The sequence below is a fragment of the Protopterus annectens genome, chromosome 10.part0 (genome assembly GCF_019279795.1).
Source record: "Protopterus annectens isolate FY-2018-M chromosome 10.part0, PAN1.0, whole genome shotgun sequence".
NCBI classification, from domain to species: domain Eukaryota; kingdom Metazoa; phylum Chordata; order Ceratodontiformes; family Protopteridae; genus Protopterus; species Protopterus annectens.
Window position 1 is genome coordinate 699,453,704 of NC_056744.1, and position 22,312 is coordinate 699,476,015.

Sequence of the window (22,312 nt, forward strand, 5' to 3'; positions counted from 1 at the left end):
GATTTGATTTCTTTAATCAGGGGTTCCTAGCCCCCTCCTGACAAAAGGCCTAGACAAGAGGAAGATTATGCATCCTCTGAGCAAGTGTCCATTTCTTCAGACTCCTCTGAGGACCAAGACTACTCCTTCTTTCCTTATGAAGATTCTGATGCTGAGGACTCTGTTCCCTCAGCTTCTCCTCCTGAAGACTACTCCTTTGGGGAAACTTTACACACTATGAGGGAACATTTTCACTGGGAAGGTCGGGACAACTCTGATTCGAAGAAAAGGCTCAGAGAGTTTCTTTTACTCCCCCAACACAGACCACTTGCCATCCCACCAGTTTTGGACATTGTGGATGATGTCTATTTAGAATCCAGTTTCAACCCAGATTCTCTACCTCCTGCTCCGGCTAAGCCTGACAGATACTATAGAGTGCCTGATTCCCACAAATTTCTTTACAAAAGCCCTGTAGCTGACCTAGAGACTATCTCCCAGGGTCCCAAGGGGGCTAAGGCTTCTATGGCTAAAAACCCAGTACCTTATGAGAGGGATTCCAGAGCACTAGACAGGTGGGGGAAAAAGGTTTACACCTCAGCCACATTAGCTATGAGGGCACTGAATTGTCAATTTCACATGCTTAAGTATCAGCAATTTCTAATCTCTCAGTTAAAGCAAAGAATAACCTCTCTCCCTCAACAATCTGAGTTGAAAGAAGTACAGGATCTGTTGCACGCCACTGAGCAGGTGGGCAAACATACCTTACAATGTGGTTTTGATTCTTTAGAGGCCTCCTGCAGAGCAGCTGTCACTGGGTCTGTTATACGTAGACATGCTTGGCTAAAGGAACAAACTCTGCCTGATCATGTTAAAGCAAAACTACTAGATGCTCCCTTACAACAGGATGTTCTTTTTGGAGTTAAAGCAGAAGAAGTTTTAAAGAAAATGGAAGATAAGGCAAAATCTATGCAGACAGTCAAAGATTTCCTACAAGTACAACCCCCTCGCTTCAGCAGAAACTGGCCAACAAAGAATTGGTCCTTTCCAGCCACTGACAGACCACAGAGGGGTAAATACAGACACCCAAGGGGCAGAGGACAACCACAAGCCCAGTATAAACCTTGCCAATGGGGCACTACAATACAGAAGGGAGGAGAAGACCGGTCTCAATCCACCAGAAGGCAAACTCAATGACTTGCACCTTATCTGGCCAAGCAATACTGTCTTGGCAGCCCCCTTGGGGGGAAAACATGCACCTTTTTGCAGACAACTGGCACATTGTCACAAAGGAGAAATGGGTCCTCGGCATAATTTTACAAGGATACAGATTCCACTTTCACACCTTGCCAATGGAAAGAGGAATGCCAAACCTGCCACAAAATCAATGGGCAGAGGCACAAAAGCAAATTACAGCTCTCATGGACATGAGAGCCATTCAACTGGTACCTACTCGAGAGCAAGGCCAAGGATTTTACTCAAGACACTTTCTAGTGCCCAGAAAGGACAATGCCTGGAGACCAATTCTGGAACTTTCAATTCTAAATACTTACTTACAAGTACCCAAATTCAAGATGCTAACACTACAGCAGCTACTTCCCATGTTGGGCAAGGAAGCATGGCTAGTAATGTTGGACCTCAAGGAGGCATACCTGCATGTCCCTATCAGGCAAAGTTGCAGAAGATACCTCCGTTTCATTGCAGGTTCAACCCATTACCAATTCTCTGCACTGCCCTTTGGCTTATCTATTGCGCCCAGAGTTTTCACAAAATGCCTGGCACCAGTAATTGCATACTGCAGGCAAAGAGGAATTCAAATATATCCATACCTGGACGACTGCCTCATCCAAGCAGAAAGCAAAGACATTCTCTTACATCATCTGGCCTTTGTAAAGCATCTACTAAACTGCCTGGGGTACACAGTAAACGAAAAGAAGTCAAAACTAGTACCCTCACAAAAAATGAGATTCCTGGGTGCCAGCTTGAATACAACGACCCAGAAGGCTTATCTTACGCCATACAAGCAACTACAACTGACTCAATATTTCAAGACAATGGCAACAAAGACCCAATTAACTGCAGGAAAAATTCTGCAGGCTTTGGGCTTCATGGCATCTTGCATACTAATAATACCATTTGCAAAGCTGCATATGAGGAAATTACAGTGGTACCTAAAAAGCGTATGGTCTCAACACAGCCACAGCTTGGACACAATGATATCTCTCATTCCCTGCCTACAACAGGAATTTCTATGGTGGTCACAGGCATGTCACCTCAACAAGGGTCAGCCTTTTACCTTCCCCCCCAGCCAGGCAAACTATCACAACAGATGCTTCAGACTACGCCTGGGGGGTACACATGGCAGGACAATGCATTCAAAGCTTATGGACTGCAGATCAAAGAAATCTGCACATAAATCAAAAAGAGATGCTAGCTGTACAGAAAGCTCTGACAGCCTTCAAGGATCTATTACATCCAGGACAACTTGCGATGAAGACGGACAACACCACAGTAATGTGGTACATAAACAAACAAGGGGGTACACATTCCTACCCTCTATGCAGGCAAGCAATGATCTTATGGAACACAGCTCTGGCCTACCAAGTCCAGTTATAAGCTCAATTCCTGCCAGGACAGAAGAACACATTGGCAGACGACCTCAGCAGAAACATCAAGGATCCCCACGAGTGGAAACTAGATCCACAAATATTTGCAATGATAACTCAAAAATGGGGCCTTCCAGACATAGACCTGTTTGCCAGTCCTCAAAACTATCAACTGACAAAATTTTGTACAAGGACATTTCACCATCAAGCTTGGAAAGTGGACGCTCTCTCTTTCAGTTGGAAAAACCTGACATTATATGCCTTCCCTCCATTGCCTCTTCTCACAAAAGTTCCTTTGAAAGTCAAAAAGGAGAGACCACGACTGATTCTCATAGCCCCAGACTGGCCACGCCAGCACTGGTATCCGCTATTGAAAAATATGGCCCACAGCCCACCATGGATATTGCTTCAAATCCCCCATTTGCTCACACAACAAAACAATCAGATTCTTCACAGCCAGCTCAAAACTTTACATCTGGCTGCATGGCAAATCAACTAAACATCCAACCAGCTCCTCTTTCACAAGCAGCTCTGGATGTTATTCTGGAAGCCAGGAGGCCAAGCACCAGGAAGGCTTATTCAGACAAATGGAAAAGGTTTTGTGCCTGGAACCAAGCTAAAGGCCAAGACACAATTCAGCCTCACATGCCTCACATTCTACAGTATTTAGCTGAGATGTTGCACAAAGGACTTTCCTTTTCCTCAATTAAAATCCATGCTTCAGCTATTTCAGCTCACTACAACACGGATCCACCTTTATTTTCACATCCTCTTCTAAGGCAGTTCCTCAGAGGGGCAAAAAACATTAGACCACCCAGGAGAGCTTCTACACCAACATGAGACCTCAATTTTGTTCTGGAAAAACTAACGCTACCTCTCTTTGAACCAGCTTTCTCTGCAGATCTTCAGTTCCTATCATGGAAGACTGCCTACTCCTAGCAATAACTTCAGCTAGAAGAGTCTCAGAGCTACAGGCATTAATGGCAGTGGAACCTTTCCTCATTTTTCATCAAGACAGAGTTTCTCTATGAACTAATCCTTCATTTATGCCTAAGGTGGTTTCCAGTGTAGCTTTAAATCAAACCATCCACTTACCCACCTTCTTCCCCAATCCACAGAACAAAGGTGAGAGACTCCTGCATTTCTTGGACATTCACAGGCAGCTTCGTTCCTACTTGGACAAAACTAAGGCTTTCAGAAAATCTGACCAGCTCTTTGTAGCCTATGCTACAGCTTCTCAAGGGAAGGCTATATCAAAGCAAACCATTTCTAAATGGATAGGTCAGTGCATACGGTTATGCTATGCCCAGCATGGGAAACCAGTTCCTGCTACCATCAGATCCCACTCTACCAGGGCAACAGCTACCTCTACAGCCTTTCTCAGGGGGGTTCCAACCAAGGAAATTTTAGTAGCTGCAACTTGGAGTTCAGTACACACCTTTACCAAACACTATCACTTACCTCTTTACTCTAAGTCCAGGGCAGGCTTCGCCACCGCAGTTCTGCAGGGCCTTATAGCCTCCACTAACCCTCTATGATACCCCCCCCCCCTTACCTTAACTTTGGAATTCAACCCAAGTGTGATGACTGCAGCAGGGTAACACGATGAACATAGTACAGTTTTGTACCTACCATAAATGTAGATGTTTGAGTGTTCACCCTGCTGCAGTCCAGGTTACCCCCCCCTCCATCCCCTCTGATCTACTGGCTAAATCTCTTCAATGCCTTACTGACGTATTTGCTTATAGCTGAAGGGATTTTGTGTTTGTGCAGTGGTTACTCCATTTCGTACTAATTTCTGACCACCTTTTTGGGGGCACCTGACATCTGGGGCAAGAAAAACTGAAGAAAATGGCGTTGGTTGCATTATATATATACCCCTGGCACACTGACATCAGGGAAGAGGCAACAGCAACCGACACAGGACCAAGACTTTGGAATTCCGGCCGACTGCGTGACCGCCTGATGACAGGATAACCCAAGTGTGATGACTGCAGCAGGGTGAACACTCGAACATCTACATTTATGGTAGGTACAAAACTGTACTTTTTCTGCACTGCCCTTTGGCTTATCTACTGCGCCCAGGGTATTCACAAAGTGCCTAGCTCCAGTTGTTGCATTTTGCAGGCAAAGAATATTCAAATATACCCATACCTGGACGATCGTCTAATTCAGGCAGAAAGCCAGTACATCATCTGGCCTTTTTAAAAAGGGTTCTAACTTGTCTGGGGTACACCATAAATGAAAAGAAATCACAACTGGTACCCTGTCAACAAATTACATTCCTGGGAGCAATCTTGAATACAACTTTCCAAATGGCTTACCTCACACCACAAAAGCAAATTCATTTGACAATCTACTTCAAACAAGTGGCCACAAAAATCCTGCTATCTGCAAGGCAAATACTGCAAGCCTTGGGGTTCATGGCCTCCTGTATTCTTCGAATTCCATATGCAATACTGCATATGAGAAAACTACAGTGGTATCTAAAAAGCCTATGGAGTCAACATTCTCACAGCCTAGAAACAGTGATTCCTATCATACCTTGCCTACGCCTAGAGGTCCTTTGTTGGGCAGAGGCCTGCCACCAAAACAAGGGACTACCTTTCACACCACCCCCTGCTGCCCAGACCCTAACAACACATGTATCAGACCATGCATGGGGGGGCTCACCTGGCAGGGAAGTGCATTCAGGGCAAATGGAACCCAAGTCAAATGCACCTGCATATCAATCAAAAAGAAATGTTAGCTGTACGGAATGCTCTGACAGCCTTCCAGGACTACATTCTTCCAGGACAACTAATGGTAAAGACGGACAACACCATGGTTATGTGGTACATAAACAAGCAGGGGGGTACACATTCTTACCCTGCAGACTAGCCATGGCATTGTGGAACACAGCCTTGAGCTACCAAGTGCACCTACAAGCTCAATTCCTGACAGGAAAATTAAATACACTGGCAGAAGGACTAAGCAGAAACCTCATGGACCCACACAAGTTGAAACTGGAACCAAGGATTTTCAACATGCTGACAAGCGAATGGGGGAGCCCAGATATAGACCTGTTTGCCTCCCCCCAGAACTACCAATTGGACAAATTTTGCACAAGGACTCCCCACAAACAAGCCTGGAAAGTGAATGCTCTGTCTCTCAAGTCAGCTGGAAAAACCTATCAGTCTATGCCTTCCCCCCACTGTCTCTGCTCTCCAAAGTACTACTAAAAGTCAAACAGGACAAACCTAGGATGATTTTTATTGCTCCAGACTGGCCGGTCCAACACTGGTACTCCCCCTCCTGCGCAGTGTGTCATGGTTATTTCCATGACACCTGCCTCAGACTCCTTCCTTGCTGTCTCAGCAGGAGAACCAGATTCTGCACCCTCAGCTTCCAACACTGAACCTTGCAGCCTGGCTAATTACTTAAACTCTCCCTTACCATCCCTCAGCAAACCTGTGATGGATGTCATCTTAGAGAGAAGGAGGCCTAGTACTAGAAATTCTTATGCTGTAAAATGGAAAAGATTCTGTGCCTTGACCCAGTCTCAAGGGATGAGCACAGCAGCGCCCAATTTACCTCAGATTTTACAATATTTAACTGAGATGCTTCACAAGGGCCTGTCTTTTTCCTCCATTAAAATCCATGCCTCAGTCATTTCAGCTCATTATAACACAGAACCTCCTCTCTTCTCTCATCCACTGCTCAAGCAGTTCCTCAGAGGGGCCAAAAATTTGAGACCATCCAGGAGAGCTCCAACCCCAGCCTGGGACCTTAACTTTGTATTGGAGAAACTCACTCTACCTCCTTTCGAGCCAGCTGCTACTGCAGACTTAAAATTTCTTTCTTAGAAAACAGCTTTCCTTTTAGCAATCACTTCAGCTACAAGGGTATCTGAATTACAGGCCCTTGTGGCAGTGGAGCCTTTCATCATCTTTCATGCGGACAGGGTGTCACTCAGAACCAATCCATCCTTCATGCCCAAGGTGGTATCCAGTGTGGCTCTTAATCAGTCCATTCATTTGCCAACCTTCTTTCCTAATCCGCAGAACAAAGGGGAATGGATACTGCATTGCTTGGATGTGCACAGACAACTTAGATTCTACTTGGACAGGACTAAACCTCAAAGAAAATCTAAACAACTGCTGCTAGCATTTTCTGCAGGGGCAGAGGGGAAGGATATTTCAAAACAAACCATTTCTAAATGGATAAGCCATTGCATTAATTTCTGCTATAAGCACCATGGAAAACCTATCCCCAAGGGGATTAGACCTCACTCCACCAGGGCTGCATCTACTTCTACAGCTTTTCTCAGAGGCATTCCTACCAGGGACATCCTAGAAGCTGCTACCTGGAGTTCTGTACATACTTTCAGCAAGCATTATCATTTGCCAATTTTCTCTAAATTCAGAGCTGGCTTTGCCACTGCAGTCTTGCAGGGCCTTATAGCTGGCACTAATGCTATGTAAACTCCTCCTCCCAACCATAGCTTTGGGAATCTACCCAAATGTAATGTCTGCAACAGTGAAACACGAAGAACATAGTAAAGTTGTGTACACTTACCATAAATGTAGATGTTGAAGTGTATTCACTGTTGCAGTCCTGGTCACCCTCCCTCCTGCCCCCTAACTTCTTTTGGCTATACCTCCACTTTTCTTTACTGTGCTTAAAAGCCTTTTTGGTGTATTTGCTTTTTTTGTTGGAGGCATACCTTTGTGTTTTTGTGTTTAATTACTTCCCATTGGGGGGCACCTGACATCTGGGGCAAGAAAAACTGTTCTAATGGCGTCGGCTGGATGTTTTATATACCTGATGACCTGACGTCATGGAAGAAGGGACAGCAACCGACGCAGGACCCAAGACTTTGTTAATCAGGCCGACTGATTGTCCACCTGAAAGCAGATTACCCAAATGTAATGACTGCAACAGTAAATACACTCAACCATCTACATTTATGGTAAGTGTACACAACTGTACTTTTCAGTGTATGAAGCAACAATTTGATGTAGAAGTTTGGAATGGGTTTTGTCTGACATGTCGGGATTGTTGGGAGGTAAATATTTACTAAGTGCTTTAATGCTTTCTATAAAATGTGTGTTAAATTAAGCAGGTATTTTGGAGAGGGGGTTATTTGGAGCAGTGGATGTTCCAGACTGGAGTATGTTAGTAGAAGAAGAACAGATTTTTTAGGGTCATAAGGTGATAAAACAGGAAGAGTAAGGATGTAGTGTTTTATGTAGGGAGATGTGTCAGAGAAAGAGGAGCTAGAACAGTGGGGTATGACTATAGGAAAAGTACGAGTAGAAAGCTGAGCGAGGTTGACAGTTTAAAGTTGTGGTAACTGTGGTTAGTTAGAAAATATAAGAGAGGGAAGAAAGTTAAAGTGCTTAAATGCAGACTGATGGTTTAGGAATTCTGTGTGTGTGTTCTTGTGCCCAGGGTATGTCTGCATTTATGTGTATGCCTTTAAGAGGGGTGGGAAGTAGGTGAAGTTCTCAGCAGAGAACAGGTCCTATAAATGTAATGCCAAGAAGGGTAGCTGGAGAATTGGGGGAGGGAAGGGAGCATTGCAGGAAACAGCTACAACACCAACAACAAGGAATCTTTATCTGTTATGCTGTCAGTGGAACAATGTTGTGTATTAGGAACATCTGATATATGCTTTGGAACCACAAGGGATATCCTACTCCAGACTGCAGTTACAGTAGAGCTGCTTAGAAGGAGTAAAGTCCTGCAAAACACTATGAATCTATGGGTGAGTTTTCCTCAGGTAGTTGCAAACTGAGTGCAGGAAAGTTTGCAGAGAGGAGTAAAACAAACTAAATTTGTCTGAGAGCAACATCAAGAGAATAACCAATTACCTGAAGGAGAAAAAGGCCAGCCAGTAATTTAGTAAATATTATTTAAGGTTGTAAGCATAGGTTCTATGCTAGGACACTGCGCTGTCACTACTGTTATTAGACAACAGACAGTAACAAGTAGAACCGCAAGCCATATAAGCCTTAAATAATACTACAGTGATCCTAAGCCACATCACAGTGGTACACGGCAAGTACCCTGCAGAAATGTACCTGTTTTATTTTTATTGTATTACTTACTTACTTACTTACTTACTTAATTAATTAATTAATTTAATGTAGTTACTTAACTAGGTAAGTGAACTGGGCAGATTACACTTTTCAGCTAAGACTCAGGCTCTTACTGAACAAGTACAATGATACAATTTTAATGTTTTAATGATCCACAGTGTATAATACTATAATTTTTTGCAGTTATAGTTGTTAAATTAAATCAAGTAAAGTAAAATAGGAAAAAATTAAGTTATACAGATTAAGTCCAATCCATTTTTACCAGATAGCCAAGTGAGTGTAAGGAGAAAAATAATTCATGTACTGATTATTTTTGTGGTTGTAGTTACCTATTATCGTTAAAGCAAGTGCATAACGATTTGTTCAGAACGTGTTCTTTCAATTTTTTTTTTTTTGCGAAGTCCATAACAATTTAATTTCTAACTTGCAGACTTTGCACAGAAGGCACTGTAGCTGTAACCTAAATCAAAATCAAGAACTGTTAGGCAGCATTGCTAATTGCTGTACCATTGTGCCAGACAATATTTCTTTCACGTGGAGAGTTTATGGTGGCTTGGCTTTTTGTTTGGTTTCCCACAGCTGCATTCTTAGACAAGGTTGGCTGGCTTAGTTCTGTATGCATTGATAAGGTAACCAGGCTCTGCCCTTTGACTGCTTTGGGGAGAAAGTAATGCAGCATATAAACCATGCTGTGACTGCCTTACATTTTTCTTAAGAACCTGTTGCCACTTCTGTGCTGTAGTACCCAGTGTCTTAAAGTATTTACTCTGCTTACTACATATTTTAACCATATATTATGAGGATATTATCTGTCAGTTTAGCAAAAAGTATTAAGATTATATGCTGGTAATGTACTAATACGCTTAACCAAGCAGCACTCCAAAGTTACCTTTCTAGGTTTACCCTTGTAACATATGAGCAATGTAGAACAAATAAAGTAAAACATTCTAAGACTATTTTCGAGCAAGCAAATGTAAACTTCCATGGGAATAATATGAGGCTTGTCTGTTCCATTTTTCATTCAGAATTGTGACATTTCAACTTTCTGCTCCCTATCCAGGACTTGGCTTTGCCCCAGTTTCAAACATTTCCTTAGTGTGCCTCTGCTGATGTTCATCGTGTTACACTGCTGCAGTCATTACACTTGGGTTATCCTGCCGTCAGGCGGTTCCCCAGTCGACCTGAGTTCCAAAGTCTTGGTCCAGCGTCGGTTGCTGTCGCCTCCTCCCTGACGTAAGTGCAACAGGGGTATATAAGATGCAGCTGACGCCATTTTCTCCAGTCTTTCTTGCCGCGTGGTGCCTGAAGCAAAAGCAATTCGCAAGTGCTGGTCGGCCGACTCCTGAGATTTTCATTCCGAATCCAGAACCGAAGTCTTCTACAAAGCTAAGTACCCCGATGGGGAAACTTTTTCTTGCCTCAGACCGATGTCAGTAAAAGTTAATAACTGTATTTCTTGTGGGAAGCAAATACCTCATAAGGATTTCCATTCCTATTGTATCCCATGCCTAGGCCCAGACCACAATGTCACTGGTTGTCGGTTTTGTGCTAGGTTTAACAAGAGCACTATTAAACATTGGTTTGATTTTGCCCGACATTATTTTGGCAGAAAATTCAATTACACCATGCCGTCGGAACTTCCGATGACTGGAATACATAAAAAGCGCAAAGACAATGACAGGCATCCGAGGCCCAAAACTGACAATGAAGCCTCTTCTAGGCCAGTCTCCGGTTCTCCGATTTTCAGCGAGGCGCCTTCGCAGCCCCTGACGACCGCTTCTGCAGAACCACAGGCCACCTCCGACTCCCACGTGGAGATGGCTGGGCCTTCGGACGCACACGTTTTTCAGCCTACCGAAACTAACCCTTCAGAGGGATCTGGTGTAGCTGAGCAACCCACAGCTTCACAGGGTGTTTTCAGACTTACTCAGTTAAGCATTAAACCCTTTGCTAAGTCTAAGCCTCCTTTAAAAACAAAGAAACAAATACAGCATTCTCCAGGACAGGCCTCCATGCCTAAGAAACAAATGCTCAAAATGGCCGAAGACCTTATCATTCTGATCAGGGGATCCCACCCCCCTCCTGATAAAAGGCCTAGACCTGATGCAGACTATGACTCACCCGACCAGGTGTCCATTCCTTTAGATTCATCCTCAGACCTAGGTTATTCTTTACCCCCTTATGAGGACTCTGATGCTGAGGAATCAATTCCATCAGCCTCTCCGCCTGAGGACTACTCCTTTGGGGAAACCTTACATACCATGAGGGAGCATTTCCATTGGGAATGCCAGGATTACTAAGAATCCAAGAAAAGGCTCAGAGACTTCCTTTTATTACCTCAACACAGACCCCTTGCTATTCTGCCAGTGTTAGATATTGTGGATGATGTGTATACTGAATCCAGCTTAAATCCTGATTCCTTATCTCCAGCCCCAGTTAAACCTGACAGATACTACAGAGTCCCTGACTCACACAAATTTCTGTATAAAAGCCCTGTTGCTAACCCTGAAACTATTTCTCAGGGACCCAAAAGGATTAAGGCCTCATCAGCAAAAAATCCAGTTCCCTCTGACAGAGATTCCAGAGCATTAGACAGATGGGGAAAAAAGGTATATACATCTGCAACTTTAGAAATGAGAGCTTTAAATTGCCAGTTTCACATGCTAAAATATCAGCAATTTTTGATGTCTCAGTTGAAACAAAAAATGCTTCCAGATTCAGATCCTCCTAATTTTAAAGAAATGCAGGATTTATTGCATGCAGCTGAACAAGTGGGAAAACATACTTTGCAATGTGGTTTTGATTCTTTAGAGGCCTCCTGTAGAGCAGCAGTTACAGGCTCTGTCATTAGAAGACATGCTTGGTTAAAAGAACATATGTTACCAAATCATGTTAAAGCAAAATTATTGGCTGCACCTTTGCAGCAGGATGTGTTATTTGGAGTTAAGGCAGAAGATGTATTAAAGAAAATGGAGGATAAGGCAAAAATCTATGCAAACGGTGAAGGATTTCTTACAGGTTCAGCCTCCTCGATTTAGCAGAAATTGGCCAACAAAGAATTGGTCCTTTCCAGTTACAGACAGACCTCAAAGGGGCAGATACAGACATCCAAGAGGTAGAGGTAAACCACAAGTTCCTTACAGGCCTCAACAATGGGGTGCACCAGGCTAGAAAGAAGGGGAAGACAGGCCCCAACCATATAAAAAGCACTCTCATTGACTTCCCCCTACAGCTGCCAAACAGCTCTCTCTTGGCAGCCCCCTTGGGAGGAAAACTGCCACTTTTCTATCACAATTGGCATTGGATCACCAAAGACAAATGGGTTCTCAAAATTGTATCTCAAAGTTACAGGTTCCACTTTCACACTCTGCCAAGGTTAAAAGGAATGCCAAATCTGCCACCAAATCAATGGGCAGAGGCTCAAAAACAAATTACAGCACTCATGGACATGAGAGCTATTCAAAGGGTACCACCACAGGAGCAAGGACAAGGATTTTACTCAAGACACTTTCTGGTTCCCAGAAAGGACAAAGCCTGGAGGCCCATTCTGGATCTTTCTTCTCTAAACACTTACCTGGATGTTCCGAAATTCAAAATGTTGACACTACAGCAGCTTCTTCCCATGCTGGGCAAGAAAGCTTGGCTCGTGACCTTGGACCTCAAGGAGGCATACCTGCATGTCCCTATCAGACAAAACTGCAGAAGATACCTCAGATTCATAGCTGGTTCAATGCACTATCAATTCTTTGCACTGCCCTTTGGCTTATCTACTTTGCCCAGGGTCTTCATAAAGTGCCTGGCACCAGTAATTGCATTTTGCAGACAGAAAGGAATTCAAATTTATCTGTACCTGGACGACTGCCTGATTCAAGCAGAGAGCAAGGACGTTCTTCTAAAGCATCTGGCGTTTGTAAAAAAGTTAAGTTGCCTGGGGTACACAGTAAATGAAAAGAAATCAAAACTAGTCCCCTCACAAGAGATAATATTCTTGGGTGCCAGCTTGAACACAACGGCCCAGATGACTAATCTCACGCCAGACAAGCAAGGATAACTGACTCAATACTTTCAATTGATGGCAACAAAGACCCAACTCCCTGCAAGAAAAATCCTGTGGGCCTTGGGTTACATGGCATCTTGCATACTACTAATTCCATATGCCAGACTGCATATGAGGAAACTACAATGGTACCTAAATAGTGCATGGTCTCAACACTGTCAAAGTTTGGAAACAGTTATACCACTAATTCCTTGCCTTCAACAGAAGTTTCGGTGGTGGGCTCAAGCTTGTCACCTCAACAAGGGACAGCCTTTTACTCAACCCACAGCCAGGCAAACAGTGACAACAGATGCATCAGATTATGCCTGGGGAACACACATGGCAGGGAAATGTATTCAGGGCAAGTGTCCCGCAGAACGAAGGCATCTTCACATCAATCAAAAAGAGATGCTAGCTGTACAAAATGCCCTTATAGCTTTCAAGGACCTGCTGCATCCAGGACAACTATTACTAAAGACAAACAACACCACAGTTATGTGGTACATAAACAAGCAAGGGGGCACTCACTCCTACCCCCCCCTGCAGACAAGCCATTACCTTGTGGAACACAGCTCTAAACTATCAAGTTCATCTGCAAGCACAATTCCTGCCAGGAGAGAAAAACACACTGGCAGACGACTTAAGCAGAAACATCATGGATCCCCATGAATGGGAATTGAATCCACAAATATTCAAAATGATAACACAGAAATGGTGGAGCCCAGACATAGATCTGTTTGCATCCCCATGAACTGCCAACTACACAAATTTTGCACAAGGTGTTACCATCCACAAGCATGGAAAGTGAATGCCCTCTCATTCAGCTGGAAAAACCTACAAGTGTACGCTTTCCCACCACTACCTCTCCTTCCAAAGGTACTCATAAAAGCCAGGCAAGAAGAGCCAAAGATGATCCTAATTGCACCAGACTGGCCATGCCAGCACTTGTACCCAGTCTTAAAGAACTTAACACAAGAGCCACACATGATTTTGCCTCAAATCCCACATCTGCTGACTCAGCACAACAATCAGATACTTCACAGCCAGCTAAAGACCTTAAACCTAGCTGCATGGAAGATTCCTTAGTCAAGCAAGCAATGCCTCTCTCCAAAGCTGTTATGAATGTCATTCTGGAGGTCAGAAGGCCTAGTACCAGGAAAGCCTATTCGGATAAATGGAAGAGATTCTGTGCCTGGAACCAGGCTCACAGCCTTGACCCTCTTGTCCCAAACATTCCTCAGATACTGCAATATTTAACTGAGATGCTGGACAAAGGCCTCTCCTTTTCATCCATCAAGATCCACGCCTCTGCCATATCTGCTCATTACAACACGGATCCACCAATTATTTCTAATCCTTTGCTAAAACAGTACCTCAGAGGGGCTAAAAACATAAGACCGCCCCGTAGAGCACCTACTCCAACTTGGGACCTCAACTTTGTTTTGGAAAAATTAACTTTACCTCCTTTTGAGCCAGCTAACACAGCAGAATTAAAATATATCTCTTGGAAAACTGCTCTGTGCCTGGCAATAGCATCAGCACAAAGAGTTTCAGAATTACAGGCACTAATGGCAGTGGAACCTTTCCTCATTTTCCACCAAGACAGGGTGTCTTTAAGAACTAACCCTACGTTTATGCCAAAGGTGATATCAAGTGTGGCTCTAAACCAAACTATTCACTTGCCAACTTTTTATCCAAAATCACAGAATAAAGGGGAGAGACTACTGCATTATTTGGACATTCACAGGCAGTTACGCTTCTACTTGGACAAAACCAAAGCTTTCAGAAATTCTGAGCAATTATTGGTAGCATACGCTGCAGGAGCACAGGGAAAAGCCATTTCAAAACAGACTATTTCAAAATGGATAGGACATTGTATACGTTTCTGCTATACACACCATGGGAAGCCTGTACCTAGCAGCATTAGATCTCACTCCACCAGGGCAACAGTTACTTCAACTGCCTACCTCAGAGGAGTACCTACCAACGATATTTTGCAAGCAGCAACATGGAGTTCTGTGCATACCTTCACCAAGCATTAACATCTGCCTTTATACTCTAAATCCAGAGCTGGCTTTGCCACTGCTGTGCTGCAGGGCCTTATAGCCATCCCTAATACCTTATAGAACCAGCCACCCTACCTCAGCTTTGGGGTTCTACCCAAGTGTAATGACTGCAGCAGTGTAACATGATGAACATAGTACAGTTTTGTACCTACCATAAATGTAGATGTTTGAGTGTATACACTGCTGCAGTCCTAGTTACCCTCCCTCCTTCCCCTCTTACTTGCTGGTACGTACCTATGTCTTCTACCCTTTACTACCGATGGGGAGTATTTGCTGGTAACTGAAAGTTGTTGTTTGCTTTTCTTATGTATGTTTTATTAGCAGTTTGAATTGCCTGCCTATTTGGGGGCACCTGACATCTGGGGCAAGAAAAACTGAAGAAAATGGCATCGACTGCATCTTATATACCCCTGTCGCACTGACGTCAGGGAGGAGGGGACAGCAACTGACGTCGGACCAAGACTTTGGAACTCAGGCCGACTGGGGAACCGCCTGACGGCAGGATAACCCAAGTGTAATGACTGCAGCAGTGTATACACTCGAACATCTACATTTATGGTAGGTACAAAACTATACTTTTGCTGTTATCTGTTTATAGTTTATGTATCTGCATGTATCCATCTCTGCAAATAAACTATCAGTCTATGCATATGTTTGGTAAACTGTGTAACAGGAGCAGCAACTGACCATCATCTCATGCTGAATAACTTCTTTTCTCCAACTCTCTGTCTGTAATTTATTTTAGCATACTCCTTATGACTTGGTACCCTAAATAAATATGATCTGCTGTTTGTTGAGTACAGCGACTCAGGGTGCTTGCTAAAAATCTGAGGAATTTAAATTTGATCCTCAAAACAGTAAGACGTTATATATGAATAGGAGGAATATATACTTATTCAAAGATTCCCCCCACTGAGTGGAACAACAGTCTTACAGAAAATTTGCATAAGTAGCTAAGATTTGAGGGGTGTTGCCACTACATCAGGAGGTGTGTATTTTTTCACGAATTACAGTTTAATTTTCAATGCATCAGTATCCATAGTAGCATGTCTTGCACTTCCTGTAGTGAGTCAATGGATCATATATTGTTGGACTTCTAAATCTAAACAGTGTAGCAGCTCTTTCCTGTGCATGTCGCTACTGTCTTTTTAAACTGGAGCACCATCTGTTTCACAAACACAAACAGATCATTCCGTGATCTAATAGCTCTCAGATTTACGTAGGCCATTATCTCTGCTCCTGTTTTGTCTACTTCTAAATGAATATCGCCAACCTTTTTTTGAATGTCTTTAGTAACAGATGACCATGTCTAAATAAAGGCTTATTCCATAATTTTTGGCCTTCAGTCTCTTAAATGTGGAAAACTCTCAAAATTTGAAACAGATACAAAAATAGAACATATATGCCCAGCTTTAACTAAGATGTTTAAGCTTGCTCATTTTTTCATTAAAATGCATCGATATGTATGCTTCATCATTCATCATCCTTTATTCTTGATAACATAATTTTGCAGTCCTTGATTTAATTCCCTCATTCTCCATTTGCCTGTTTCATAATGGAGCAAGGCACTTGCCTAAAAAGAGATTCTTGAAGTAGGTTTACCTGGTTAGCAAATATTTTTTTCTTTCTCTTTAAAGATGTGTATATACACACACACACACACACACACACACACACACACACACACACACACACACACACACACACACACACATATATGTTAGTAAATCATTATATCCTTTCTATCCTTTGCAACTTTCTCACAGTCTTTCACTGTATTGCTTTATATTCCATATACTAAGACTTGCAATATCTGTACTATATATAGTTTGCTTGCTCATTTTAATTTTATGTGCTTGATTCTTTGCTGTTTTTGGTGCCTTGCTTATTGTTTATGCATGCTGAATACACTTCATATTTGTTTTGATTCTCAGGTCTTATTGTATACTACCTTATGTACATTGTGTCTGTTACTAACTTCCTGGTTCTGTTCTATAAAAGACCTTGCAGCTTTGCAGGATCTCCTTATTTAGTAAATAAAATAAGTATGTTTAGTACTCATATTTTGTACTTCTTAATAATAAGTGTGCTGCCCTTTTCTTTGCTTAGCAAAGTTCGGTTTAGCATTCTCAAGAGCAGTAGTGACCGATATTACAAAGCTACATGAGTAACGCAATTAATAAAAGAAATATTTAATGCGTTGTTTCACATTTAAGTTAACATAATATGTTACGGTATGTTTATTTCTACAGCTAACAACTTCTATCAGTAAATATCTTCTTAATACCCTGAACATCAAGCAAGTTAAGAACTTCAGGAAGTGATAGTGTATGCAATCACTGTCAGTGCAGTAGGAAGCAGTTATCCGTTTGCTAATATACTGTGTTCTTTATTACTATTCTCAGTCTGTCCAGGTATACAATTGCACAATATTAATTTAACATATGACCCAGAACCATCTCATATGTAGAGCAGTAACACCCTAAGAAATACATGCCCAAAGTAGAGGAGTACACTACAACACCCACATACTTTTGCATGCAGAAATGCAGAACAAGACAGTGATTTCCTAATAATGCTGCATTACCAGATTTTATAGTAATGTTAATGATAAACAGCAATAAAAGACCATGTCGTTATAGCGCCACTGTGCACCACTTCTTTAAATGAAAATAAAACATGTTTATTACTGGCTTATATTGCAGTTTTTTAAAGCCAAACATGCAATGACAGACTAAATAGTCAGTTGAGCAACACTGTCACAATAAAAATTGGTTGGCTTCCAGTGTTTCTCACACAAAATTATTTTCAAGTCTCTTTGAAAGATAGCTCATAAATATTATTTTGTATACAAACTGTAAGAAGCTATTAAGCAATGTTTCCACTATCTCTGAAGTGACTGTCCTCTATTTTTCTTTACCAACATACTGCCAGCACTGAAGCCTGTCTTTCTTAAAAATAATAACTGTAAAGTTTCTGTGGTTTCTTCACATAGAAGTGTTTTAACTACATACACTTAAAAACTTACAAAAAATTTGATGATCTGTTACCTTTGTTTATGGCTGTGATACTTTATTTTCATATAAGATCCATCCGAGTTGTACTATTTTTGTTTTTTTGAATGACATTTTTCCTGCCACCTTGTCTGTTTTGTTTTTTTGCACTATTCTTTTCCACGACATTACCGGACTTGGTTATGGGCTTCCATATGGCGAATCTCTAATGAGTTTTCTTCTACAATTGTATGTTATAATGTGGAACCGTTAACACATTGAGTTATAGATCCTTACAATTAAGATGCCAGGATCTCTGCTGCAGACATTGCTGTTTTTGCATCACCATTCTGCAGATTAAAGTGCTATCTTCATGATTTTTCTGGCCTCTGTATCATGCTTCACTCAGAGATGCCAACAGTGGAACACTAAGTGGTTGAAATGTATATTATCGCTGTGTACATGTAATAGACATTTAAATCCTAATGACCTGCATATTATGCCCACAAATTTGCAAGAGGCAGTGCTGTAATCATAAGCTCCTTTGCTGAATACTTAAGATTAGCAATGCACATTTTTATGACATTTATCTTACCTTTATTTAATGTTTTATGTCTTTGTTTCCAGTTCTTATTTGTATTTATTTTCTTTACATTGTCTACATTTGTGTAATTGTATTGCAGTGCTCATTAAATAGAAGAGCTGTAATAATTTGCAAAATGAATAAACAAACACAGATAAACACAAAGACAGACAAAGTTAAGTTTCTTTAGCACATACATTTAGTCTTAAAGAGGTAAGCTTATCACAGTGTGACAATGAATGGTATTGCCAGCTATGCCAGGAGAAGTAAGGCAGCGGCTGTGTAACATATGCCAGCACAGCTATCTGGAATTTAGTAAAAAAATTGATGTTATTTGAATATCAAATGGATTTGTACAGATGCTTGTGCTAATAATGTATCAACAGTGTGTCCTGCTGGGCAGAGGAAGAAATGTACGTGTATTATTGTAACTATTGAAATGTATATACTGTAACAGAGGATACTGGAAGACAAGAGGTTAATCTCAATCCTCCTGACTTTGAAAAATAGTAAGAAGTAAATTACTTAATTTAGGCCATAAATGTTGTATTTTACAGTTCTCAATGCAGCCACATACAAAAAGTCTGTACTAGGAAGCTTCCTGCATTGTCACAGCGTGAACTAATCGCTATTCTGGAAGGGTAGAAGTTTGAAATTGTTTTTTTGACATTCAGGAGCTGCAGCAGATCTTAGCAAAGCTGTGTGTGCATATGTTATTGAATTTGCGATGTCTGGTGCCAGTGTAACTACCTTATATTCTGGGCAGAAGGGGGCATAGCTAGTAAATCTGTGCCAGCCTTTTCAAGGTGTTTGTGTGTGTGAAAATCAAATCTCAATGTGTGTGTGTGTCTGTGTGTGTGTGTGTGTGTGTGTGTGTGTGTGTGTGTGTGTGTGAGCTACTTGGAGCAGGGACACGAAGCACTGGTTTCACAGAGAGGGTGTTGGAGGACTTGGCTTGGACACTAGGCTGAGGATTTAACTATACAGCTGTGTCAGTGGGGAGCCTTATTGGGGACCTGGGGAGAGAGAGAGAAAACCAGACCCAGAGCAGACTGTGTTCCCTGTGTGCTAAGGGAAATTGTGCTAGATATAGAGAGCTGCATCTGGAAATACTGGGTGTAGCCATTTTTCTTCCAAATGAAGTGCCCCTCTCCAGCGCCAGTAGTGAGGATTCAGGCTCCTTGATTACTGGCCCAGAGTGGGGATGTCACACATAGTATAGCATTTTTCTAGTGCTATTTAGACACCTGTAATAGCAGAATCTATTTAATGTAAACTGAAAATGCAGTCATATTTTTTGTGCTAAGGAAGCTGAGCCAGTAGGATAGAGTACTACTACTATTATTACTACTACTACTGCTGCTACTATTGCTACAGTTACACTACTACTGTTGCTACTTTTATTACTACTACCACCACTACTACTACTGCTGCTGCTAGAATTACTATTACTACAACAACTACTACTGCTTTATTATTTCACTTTTGTTTTGGGCATGTTCAATTGAGTCCAGACCCTGTTTGCCTTCTGGGAAACTTTCTTCTAGTCAAGCAAGTGGAAACCTGCCCAAGAAGATTCTTTAGGCTATTCACACCTTTCTGCTACACCGCGGGCGTATATATATATATATATATATATATATATATATATACACACACACACACACACACACACACACACACACACACACACACACACACACACACACACAAGGTGACTGCATCTAATTTTCTTAGCTTAACTGTCAGCCTGTATATTCAGACAAAATATCTGTTTTTCCCTGGGAATACATTATCAGCTTTGGAAATTGTAAAATTTACTAAATACACACAAATTCTTACACTGAACTAAGGTTACCACCTCTACCTCTTTATGTAGGACAGTCCCTGTTTGGGTAGTTGCATTATGCAAAAATGAAAATGTCCTGAGATTTTAGGACAAAAAGTATTTCTCAAGTTTCCACTAATAGTTATATAAAACAATAGAACAACTTAATAGTGTATGAAATAACAGAAACAAGAGTGAGTCTATATTTTGACAGAAAAGTGAAGTCCAGTTATTTGCACTGGTTGTGAGTGTGGTTTGTCCTGCAAAATCTTTAAATTCCATGAACTTTCCCCATATTAGACATCTAAAAAGGTGGCAAATTTGCATAGTGCTTAGGAAATAAAAAGCAAGCACTGTAATATATTTACTACATTTGTCTGCTAGCTATAAAGAAATTGTGAGAACCTTTATATCAGTGTCAAAACAGTTAGCACAATTGCCTTTTCTGTTGGAAGAGCAGAAGGTTGTGGATTCTATTTCCACTCCAAATGACTGGATTGATGTTTAAATTGCTGGCACAGCAGTGGATGGGGTGGGGGTGGGGGCTGCACTCCTGAGTCTGATGCTTTTCGGATGATCTCGGAGGGTCGAATTACTTAAGTCAGCCACCCAAGAAAACTACTGTGACGCCTACCAGTGCCAGCAATATGTGATCACTCCTCCCTCTTGGATGGGAATCAAGGAGCTTGGATTTTCACCCTGACAGTGGAGAAGGGATGTTCACTTTGATACAAATGGATGCACACAGTATTTCCAGATGCAGCTCTCTGCACCAAATATACTTTCCCTTAAGAGCACACAGGGAATACACTCAGTCTGGGGTCTAGATCTCTCTATCTGTCTCCCGCCAGGTCTCCAATAAAACTTCCCACTGTTACAGCTTTAGGGCAGGTCCCTATTATAACAACAAAAGGCAATCTGTTAAACGGCTAAAAACTCGAATATTCTGGACCTCGAAATCGGATTTATGGAGGCTGCACCCCCCCCTACTAATTATATATACCAACTCCAAGATCGCACTACAGCGAGGAAAGGGCAAATTTTACGATCCTCACTGTACCACAATCTCACAAAACTGATCTCGTGGTCTGGAATATTCGACTTTTCAGCCGTTTGACAGATTGCCTTTTTGTTCATCTAATAGGGACCCTGTAGGGCTAGGTCCTCGGACGGAATGTCCAAGACAAGTCCTCCAGCACCCTCTCTATGAACCCAGTGCTTTGTGTCCCTGCTCCGAGTAGGTGACACACACACTGTGAGATTTGATTTTTCACACACACACACGCACACCTGGGTAAGGCTGGCACAGATTTACCTGCTATGCCCTTTCTGCCCAGACTATAAGGTAGTTATCTTTGCCAAAAGGCACTCCTCAATCAGCTACTCTAAGGCCCTTAACAGAGGGTGACCAATTATATACTGTATAATATTTGTATTAATACAAATGGTAGTATTTGACCAAGACATCTAGGCCTTTAGGAGTGGCCCACACAATGTCACCTAATAAAGGTAAAACACTTTTGAAAAGTACCAGCCACAATCTTCTTCTTCTTTCGGATTTTCCAGGTCAGACACAATAAAAGTTTTAAATATATTTAATAATATGTAATAAGTTAAAAGTCTCCAGTTGTTACTTTTACCATGTTTACTAACACATATTTTTCTCTTTCCAACATGTTTGCGAAGGCATATGTTGCTATTACTCAGACTGTCAAGTCATATATTATCACCTCTAACCAAAACCTGCTTCATATCCTACTTACCATATACTATTTTTCCCCACACAGCTTCATTTTATCATCTTTTTTTGCCCTTCTTGTTTAACACATCTTGTGTCCAGCAGCTGTAACACAATCCATTTTTTTCTTTTTGCACTGTTCAACAACCATTAAGCTTCTCACATTATTTCTTATATTGTACACATTTAGTCACAGTATATCTAAATCATTCTTTTCATTTTCCTTTTGCATTTTTTACTTCTCTCCCTTTCTCACCATCCCTGCAATAGATTTTACTTCATTTTACTCTTGTTTTTCCCTGTTTCTAAGTCACAATCTTCCTTTTCTTTGTTTACTAACCCATTATAGTAATTTTCTGTTTCTGTCTGAATCTGTTCTACCATTATTTTTCCCCTTGCTCTT

At 41.7% G+C, this 22,312-nt stretch overlaps 1 protein-coding gene across 3 annotated transcripts in view; it reads left to right on the top strand.

Annotated features, from left to right (window-relative positions):
• Nucleotides 1-22,312, top strand: part of FGGY (FGGY carbohydrate kinase domain containing) — a 2,391,991-nt gene that overhangs the window by 635,160 nt on the left and 1,734,519 nt on the right. The window lies entirely within an intron of this gene.